We start from the raw sequence: 8699 nt of genomic DNA, 5'->3' as shown, positions 1-8699 counted from the left end.
CCTGCTCTTCCTCCAGGCTATAGCAAATCACTCTCCATGATACGGAAAAATCTAAAATAAAATTAGACCGGTCTAGAGGAGACATTTTAAAAATGGCGGCTCCCCTACCTGGTATAGTGGCCACTCCCATCTGGGTTACAGCACTAGAGGACAGATGGGGAAAAGAAGGTGAGTGATTTCTGGTAAGGGGGTTACTCTGGAACTGTGGAGGGCACTACTCCCTTGATTCCACTCGTGCTTCCTTCTTGAAACTCTCTCCCTGCACCCTTTATTCTGCCATATCTGTGATCCTCGTTCATACTCTTGTTCGTTCTTTCCGTTGAGACACAGTACGGGAGCACCTTTTCCTTTTCAAAACATTTTGTAGACACTTGAGAGCCTGGGGAAGCTTCTCAAGTCGCTCTGCACTATCGTTTTTTAATGCTATGTCTAACTATAAGGTAATGAGATAAATGAAACGTAAACGTGAGATGTCTAGTCACGTTCTATGGGAAGCTTTCAGAGGAAAAGAAGCGATGTGCATGTGACTTGGTATCCCTGTGTCTGATACAGTTTGGCACTTCGGGGTCCTCGAAGAACATTTGTTGACTGGCTAACCGAATGAAATGTACAGACGTGAGATTAGGGATTTAAGTTGTCTCTTTGGGAACTCTACAGTGATGCTCTTGCACAGTGATGTTCTTGCTCCCATTACAATGACTTGACGTTATAGAAACTGCCTTCAGACTTAATTTACTTATCACCCCCCATCTCTTAGAGAAACAACGACTATTTAAAATTGACGTTTAGACTTTATGGCGTAGAGGACACTCTTGCGTCTGTTATCATTCGATCTTCATAAATATTCTCGGAATATTTAGGCCTAGCTACCATTTTCATTTCACAGATGAGGAAACTGAGATTGAGAGAAGCTGTGGATCTCCCTCAGTCATAGGTCTGGGAAGTATCTGAGTGGAGGATAAATCCAGATCTTCAGCCACAGAATCCTGAGTCCTTTTCCGTGCGCCACCCTGTCTCCCCATAACAAAGACTCGAACGGCCTTGCGTTCCAACTTTATTCACCAGAGCTCAGACGGGCTTTTGGCTGTTACCAAAGATCAAATCAATTCACCCTCAGCAAATGACGATTTGCTACTGTTAAAGTTACACTGAATTTGCCAGAGCCCCTAATATCATTCTCAGGATGAGTTAGTTCTAAAAAATAGTCTCTTGGACAATGACAGCTCTGTTGTTAGAAACCTGTAACTTCCCAGCCACGTGCATTATTTTTCGTAGGTATGAATACATGAAGCCGTGTGTGTGTGTGTGTGTGTGTGTGTGTGCATGCTAGTTTAGGAACTCTCAGAAGCAGAGAATAGAGACTTTGATAATACACCATATTTCAGATCTTTATTCTCTATGAAACCATTTAATCCTTGCATCACTGTGGATAAGTTAGTTGAGACTCAAGGAGGCAGTGGGAGAACCCAGATCTCCCCACGGACCACAGCTGGCTTCTCCATGATGTGACAATCCAGGTTTCATTCCCCCTGGAGAATCAGCGGGAAAGGAGAAGGAAGAAGGGAATTTTAAGTGCATCTCCCTGCTTGCACTGGATGTATACAGTGTTCCCCGGTCTGGCCCGGATGCCTGAGTTCGATCTGCCTTTTCTGCTTAATCGGGCAAGGGCTGGCGTGGAGCCTGTGGTATGTGCGAGAAAGGAGTGAGCGGGAACAAGTTACCCTGATTCTGTTTATATTGGATAAAAGCTTCGATGCTTGAGAGTAATCTGTATCTCAGCTCTATTTACTTTGCAAATAGAATAAAAGCCTTGCTGCTTGTGCATAAGAGAGCCGGTAGTGAGGGGGAGGGAAAGGGATAGGGAAGTAGGGGTCGAGAACGATTTTGGTGTAATGCAGGCAGAAAGGTGCTAGACTGCGAGTCTTGCCTTACTTCTGTCACTATTTATGTGTGACATTGTGCAAACCACTTTCCCTCTCTGGGCTGCAGTTGTACTGTGTGCAAAATTTTGGACTAGAACCAGGGTTCCCCTATTGGCAGCCAGCTGGCAGAATTCAGCCTCGGGGCATTTTTATTTAAAGTAAAGTGTTTTACAAAAACAATTTAGGCGGCTCTCACACTCCGCAATTCATTGGCCTCCTTACACCTTTCTGGATTTATGCATAGATGTTACTTATCCATTAAGATAGGCATTTGGGATAGACAATTGGACTAGATATTTTAAAGGGGCCCTAACATTATTTGATTCTGTTGATACGCTAAGCTTGTTTATGGCCTTAAACAAGAAATAGCACAGTAACCTGGCTAAGTGTTAGGGCTCCAGAGCCTGTCTGCCCTGGTTGGAATCTTTGCCTGTCACTCGTTAGTACCTTACTTTTCTGATCTGTTGCCTCCGTTTCCTCATCTGCACGGTGGACATTGTCCTGCAAGGATTAAATGAATCAGTTTCTCTAAAGAGCTCAAAATACTGCCAGGCATATCTTAAATGGTCAATAGTAGTTAGGGGTCATCGTGATTATCATTAGGCCTTTTGATGAAATGTTTGCACAACCTTGTCTGGACTAACCAACGATCTTAAAATGTTTGGCTAAAATTTCCAGGACAAAACCGAGTGTCTGGTATTATGAAATGCATATATTACCAAACCCAAGAGCCAGATATAGAGGACCATTTCAGAAAGACTTTCTAAGCCAGTCATGTAAATAAATACAAAACCAATTGGCTTCCATAGTTCCTTTTATCTACAAACTTTCCTCTGCCAGCATCTCACTCAATCACTGAGATGCCGGGAAAGGCTGTGCACGGGCAGCTTTCCTAGGCCTGTTGGCTGACTTCCTGAGCGCCCGCTCATTCCTGATGTCCGCGGAGGGCCAAGGCCTGTCGTGTCTCCTGGGCCACCGACGTCGATTTCATCTCTGTGGCTGGCCTGGCCTGGTGTGAGTGGTTCTGACACGCTGGTGGCACTCTCATGGAAGCAGCAGGTGGGGGGAAGAATATTTAAAGAGGAAACGCATCACGGAGCGCCTGGGTGGCTCAGTCGGTTGAGCGCCCGACTTCGTCTCGGGTCCTGATCTCGCGGTCTGTGAGTTCAAGCCCCGAGTCGGGCTCTGGGCTGACGGCTCCGAGCCTGGAGCCTGCTTCTGATTCTGTGTCTCCCTCTCTCTCTGCCTCTCCCCAACTCGTGCTCTGTCTCTCTCTTTCTCTCTCTGTCAAAAGTAGATACACTTAAAAAAATAAAAAAGAGGAAACTCATCAAAAATAGCAAGTTGCTCCCCATCCATTTTTCATGTGGCTTGAAATGAAAGTAGATAAGATTAGGAAATGAAGGTGACAATGATGCACGTGAGCTCTCTGCGCGTCGTTGCAGCCCCTCTCGGGGCTCCAGTAATAAGCATGTTTATTTGAGTAGTCAATTCTCAACTTCAGACTCCTACCAGACATATTTATAACCCCGTTAATGTGGCCAGACACAGTAATGTGTGCAGAATTCGATGACTGAACAACGGTTCTGGGAATACTTGCTTCCAGCCCTGGCTCCCTAAAGGCCATACGCCAAGGGAACATTAGCCTTTTTGGAAAGCAGGAAAGAAACAAGGGAGGAGGTATGCGAAAGCAGCATTGGTAGAAATTCACCTTCTGACACCCTTGGTCCTTAAGCAGAGGGAGCTGACAGAGGGAGTCTTGGGCACAATGGCGGGCAAGCAGTTAACCTCACGGAGACGAACCTCAGTCCTCAGGAAAAGGGAGAGAGAAAAGGGAAGGAAGAAAGGGAGGTGGTGAGCCCTCCTAGGTAACGGACAGCCACTCTCGGCGCAGATGGCCCAAGCTGCTGCCTCTGGGTTGTGTTCTTCTCTCAGGAAAGGCCGCAGGCCACCTGACGTCCGATGGAGACTGGAGTTAGGCGCTCCATGAAGTGTACTGAACAATGCCTTCCTCTACAGGGCTCTGTGTCTCCTGGGGTTTCCAAGCTTGTGGAACCGGCACTGCCTCTCCCTGGTTGACTGTGCTGTGTGTGGTCTACAGGGGACGGACCACGTGTGTAGGTGAGGGTGGCGGCGGCCTCGTGCTCCCAGCCTTGTGTCTTCACGCAGGGGGACTTCTGGTTCCCCTGGGGGGTGGCTACGGTCATCGGGGGTGGGGCGGTTCATTCCTGTGTGGCTGTGTCCCTGCTGTCATAGGACGCCGAGCGTCCCTTACTCCTGTGCACCAAGCGCCCCCTACTCCCCCCTACTCCCCCAAACGCCCCCTACTCCCTACTCCCCAGGGAAATGTAGTAATAATGGTTGAAAAGAGTCAAACCACAGATAGAGTAATGCTTCCTCCTCTCTCCCGCTCTGATGGGCCTCCTAATGGGGTAGGTAAGTTGTAGACTTCGGGGATTAAGTGCTGGCAAGCCGTGTTGGGGAGGGTCTTGTTTTGGATGCAACCTCTCAAAGATGGAGGTGATATTTTGATCTTCAGTCGTTTTCGGAGGCTTCTTTCTTCTAAACCAGAGAGGGGAAGCAAGGGGTGTTACTTCCCGGGCACCTAGTAGCTCCATAAACGTGTCTCTGTTTTCCCAATTTTCTGACAGAGTCTGTTTTTTGTCACGGATTCATTCACAGGAGCATGGCCACCCTCGTCCCAGCTGCCGGCGAGGAGGGAATCGTTAAAAGAGATGTCAGGACACTTTATTTAGTGTTGGGTACAAATGATTCAGCTGGGGAGCTGGGGTTGGCCTCTCTCCCGTGCAGACTTGAGAACTCGGGTTTTTCCTGGCGGGCGGACCTTCCCTGCCTCTAAGGGTAGGAGGAACAGCCAGAGGGGTTCAGTGAGGTCAAAAACTCACTTCCTAATTCTGTAGGTGAACCCCAGAGCAGACTCTTCTTCAGCAGAGGACACAGACTTGACAAGAGCAGAGGGAAACCCAGCCTCCTCCTGTGTCTTCAGTGGGTGTCTGTGTCCGGGACAGAGCACGGGTCCCCCCACCCTGCACACAGAGTCTCCCGCTGAGGGTGGGGGGCAGGCAGGACCGAGTGGGGTTGGAGAAGGTTTGGGTGTTGCCCGGGTCAGGGCTCCAGAACAAATTTGTCCAGTCTGGGGCAGGGTGGGGGGGCGGGCGATTGCCACCAGGGGTGCTCCCTAGAAGAGAGCCTGAGATGAGGATCCTGGTCCAAATGGGTTTTTTCCCCCAGATTTATTGAGATTTAATTGACATAAAACATTGTGTAAGTTTAATGTGTACACAGTGCTGATTTTATACACTTATATATTGCAATGCAATTACCACTGTAGTGTTAGCTAACACCTCCATCACATCACATAATTACCGTTTCTTTTCTGTGGTGAGAATATTTAAGATCTACTCTCTTTGCGACTTTCAAGTATGTAGCACAGTATTTTTATCTACAATCACAATGCGGTGCATCGGATCCCCAGAACTTCTCCTCGGAGCGGAAGTGTGTACCCTTTGACCAACATCTCCCCTTTTCTCTCAGCCCCCCATGCCTTGGTACCTACCATTTTGCTCTGTCTCTATAGTTCAACTTTTTAAGATTTCACGAGTGAGAGCATACAGTATTTGCCTTGGTGTGTGTGGCTTATTTCACTGAGCATAATGCCTTCAAGGTCCATCCATGTTCTTGCAAATGGCGGAATCTCCTTCTCTCTCATGGTTAAATAGTATTGCATTGTACCTATATCTCTACCTCTCTCTATCTCTATCTCTATCTCTATCATCTCTATCTATAGGTATCTATATCTGTCATCTATATCCATATCGATTCCATTTTGGGAGGCATGTTCTTGGGAGAAAGGGAGTGGGGGAAGCAGGATGGAGGAGAGGGAAAAGGCTGTATGTTCTTTTCTGGACACTCACTTCAGCTCTGATCCCTCAGAGAGTCTTTGAAGCACAAACTACATACAAAACATGGCCCACCCGAGGCAAGGTTCTGGGGTTTTGTACTTCTGGGGGCGGTGGGAGAGGTGGAAGAGGGTCGTATCAGAGTTAGCAATGTTCCTGCTTAAGCGAAGGCAGATGTGCAGAGAAGGGAGAAGATACGCAGCCCAGGCACCCAGTAGGGCCGGCCGCACCTACAGGTGAAAGGTGGACACAAAGAGCATCCACTCTATAGGGGTGGCGACAGTTTGGACAGTAATGGCTCAGACTGGAGTGTGTCTGTCCACATCATGCAGTCCCAGCAAGAGGGTCAAGGGGTCTTTTTGGTGGAGCTGGAAAGTGGATATAGTCATGGCTTTTATCAAGGGCAGCCAGGCATCCATGCCTGGGCTACATACGCTCACACAACGAATCCGCATTTTCAAGTTGTATCTCTGGAAATCTCTCACGGTCGTCATAGCACTTGGACCTACACTGAAATCGTGGCATTTATAAGTCAAGTTGATTGTCTTATTCATCACTTAAAGCCCACAGGCTTTACCCATGGCAGGGAGGGTGCAGTGACTCCCAGGGAAAAAAAAATCTTAGAAGGTAGTATATGCTTGGAGGGTGCAACCCCCATAAGGTAGATGCTCCCAGAACCCTTACTAATATGAGCAGACCCCTCTTTTGCGCTTGCCTCACCAGGGTAGACGCCAGGCCTATGTGATGTGAGAAACCCAAGAAAGTATGCCTGTTGTTCTGGATGCTTCATAGATCTGGAAGCATCTGGATGTTCCATAGATATGCTCTGTGTATGCAGTCTAGTCAGATTCAGCCAGTGACCCAGGTCTTCTGTGACCAATGGCATCTCCTCTAAGGATCCCGTTCCGACGACATCTTTCTCCAATTCTCTTTCATTCATTTTCTAGAGGTAAGTTCATGGTAATGGTATTTTCAGGACCAGACTGAATAAAAACGTGAAGTTCACTACTCATGTTTTCAAACAATGTGCTCACTGCCTCTCTCGGCTGCCGCCTTCTGTTTTGGAGTGTGTCCTCGGGTCCCCAGGGCTGTTTGGGTTTCCGTCTCTCCTCCACCTCCAGGAGCTGTGTTGTCTCCTCACCCGTCAGGTGCCTTATGTAAGGTTTTCCCCTCATCCTATCAAAGCTGGTCTGTCGTGTGTCCTAGTCCCTGAGGGTCTGCTTCCTGCTAATGTGATGATATGTGACAATGTATTTGCATTCGAACAAGACCGGCTCCCAAATAAAATGCTCCCTTAGCCGGAGCTCAGGACTCTTGCCTTGGTTAACATTCTGTGAAATGTGGCTGTGGAAAAGAGATATGCAAATGTAGTTGCTTTGCAAATGTAAATCGAATAAACATACACATAAACATAAATATATATTGGGCAAACCATTGCTCCAGAAAGGAAAGGGTTGGGGGGCACAATATGTTTGTGTGTGTGTGTGAGGGGTGGGGAGATGGAACTAGAACCCAGGGTCCAGAAGAAAATGTCTGATGGGAGAACCTACTTAAGAACAAGAACAAGAAACAGAAAACCGAGAAACAGGATGTGAGGAGGCTTATGAGACAGACTGGAAAGATCTGGGGTTATGGACATAATATGTACGAAGGGAAAGGCATGCCTTTGGAATGAAAAAAAAAATAGGTTTGACATTTTTAGTCTACTGCATAGGAGCTATGTGATCTTGGGCAAATTATTTAATTTCTCCGAGGCTCTGTGTTATCTTGTATATTAAGATCTTGTACATTTGGAGGAAACTAATAACCATCTAATGGGCAACTGGATGGAATGACAAGTGGAATTAAAGAATGACTGATACATGGAAGGTGTTAAATAATTGTTTGTTCTCCTTCTCCATTCAGTTCAAGAGTCTCAGTGGCCTCGTTTTTTGTTTTTTGTTTTTTCTTTAAAAGTTACAGTCTAGTTAAGAAAATGCTAGATGTGGGAATCAGAGAGAGACTGGTCAATCTTTGCACCAGAGCACTGAGAAAAACATAACTTCTCCCCGAATTTGGAGTTGTTTTTGGAAATCGCTATCAAGGTGTTGCTCCATAAGAAAAGACTTTAGGTGGATTGGTGGGGGCGGGGGGAGCGGGGGGAGCAGAGTGGAGCTTAGGTCAGAAAAGACTTAACTGGCCAAGCTGGTCTCTGAAGCTAGTGAACTCCAGAGAGGAGGTGCATGAGGGTTGGAATCAGATCATTTGTTTCCAGTCTGCTCTTGGCAATGAACTGCTGGACGGTCTCCCATAAATTGCCTCATGTAGGTCTCAGTTTGTTCATCTGTGAAATGAGGACAATGAAAGTCCCTATCCTGTAGGACTGTCGCGAAGGACACACGAGGTAATATGTATCATAATCACTGTACATTGGCTGGCTCATCCCAAGTACCGAAATTATTAGCTGTTGTTATTATTGTTTGCAGCATGTTTGAGGATGGATGAACCCTACGTAACTCTTCCTTTGGCTGCATCATCAGGCCATAGAATAAATAATTCACCTATCTCAATCTCAGGTTGAGTGTAGGGCTTGATGAAAAATCACCAAAGAGAGGAAGCTCTCGATATGAGGGTCTAGAGCGGGAAGGGAAAGAAATCAGAAACACGGGTGGTAGAAAGGTAGGTAAGTAATGAATTCCACTTTGAACGGCCAGAGTCTATTTACATATTTACGCATTGATGCAATAAATGTTGCATACATGTGGTGTGTGAGGTGTTGGGAATGCAGCAAAAAATAAGAAAGCTGTGATCCTGCTGGTGAAAAAAAGGGTAAAATTGTGATCAGCACCAGAAAGGGCAGGAAGGAAACATCAGGTTG

The sequence above is a fragment of the Panthera uncia genome, chromosome F1, assembly GCF_023721935.1.
Source record: "Panthera uncia isolate 11264 chromosome F1, Puncia_PCG_1.0, whole genome shotgun sequence".
In the NCBI taxonomy this organism is placed as follows: domain Eukaryota; kingdom Metazoa; phylum Chordata; class Mammalia; order Carnivora; family Felidae; genus Panthera; species Panthera uncia.
The sequence above is the reverse complement of the archived record's forward strand: the minus strand, read 5'-3'. Positions refer to the sequence as shown.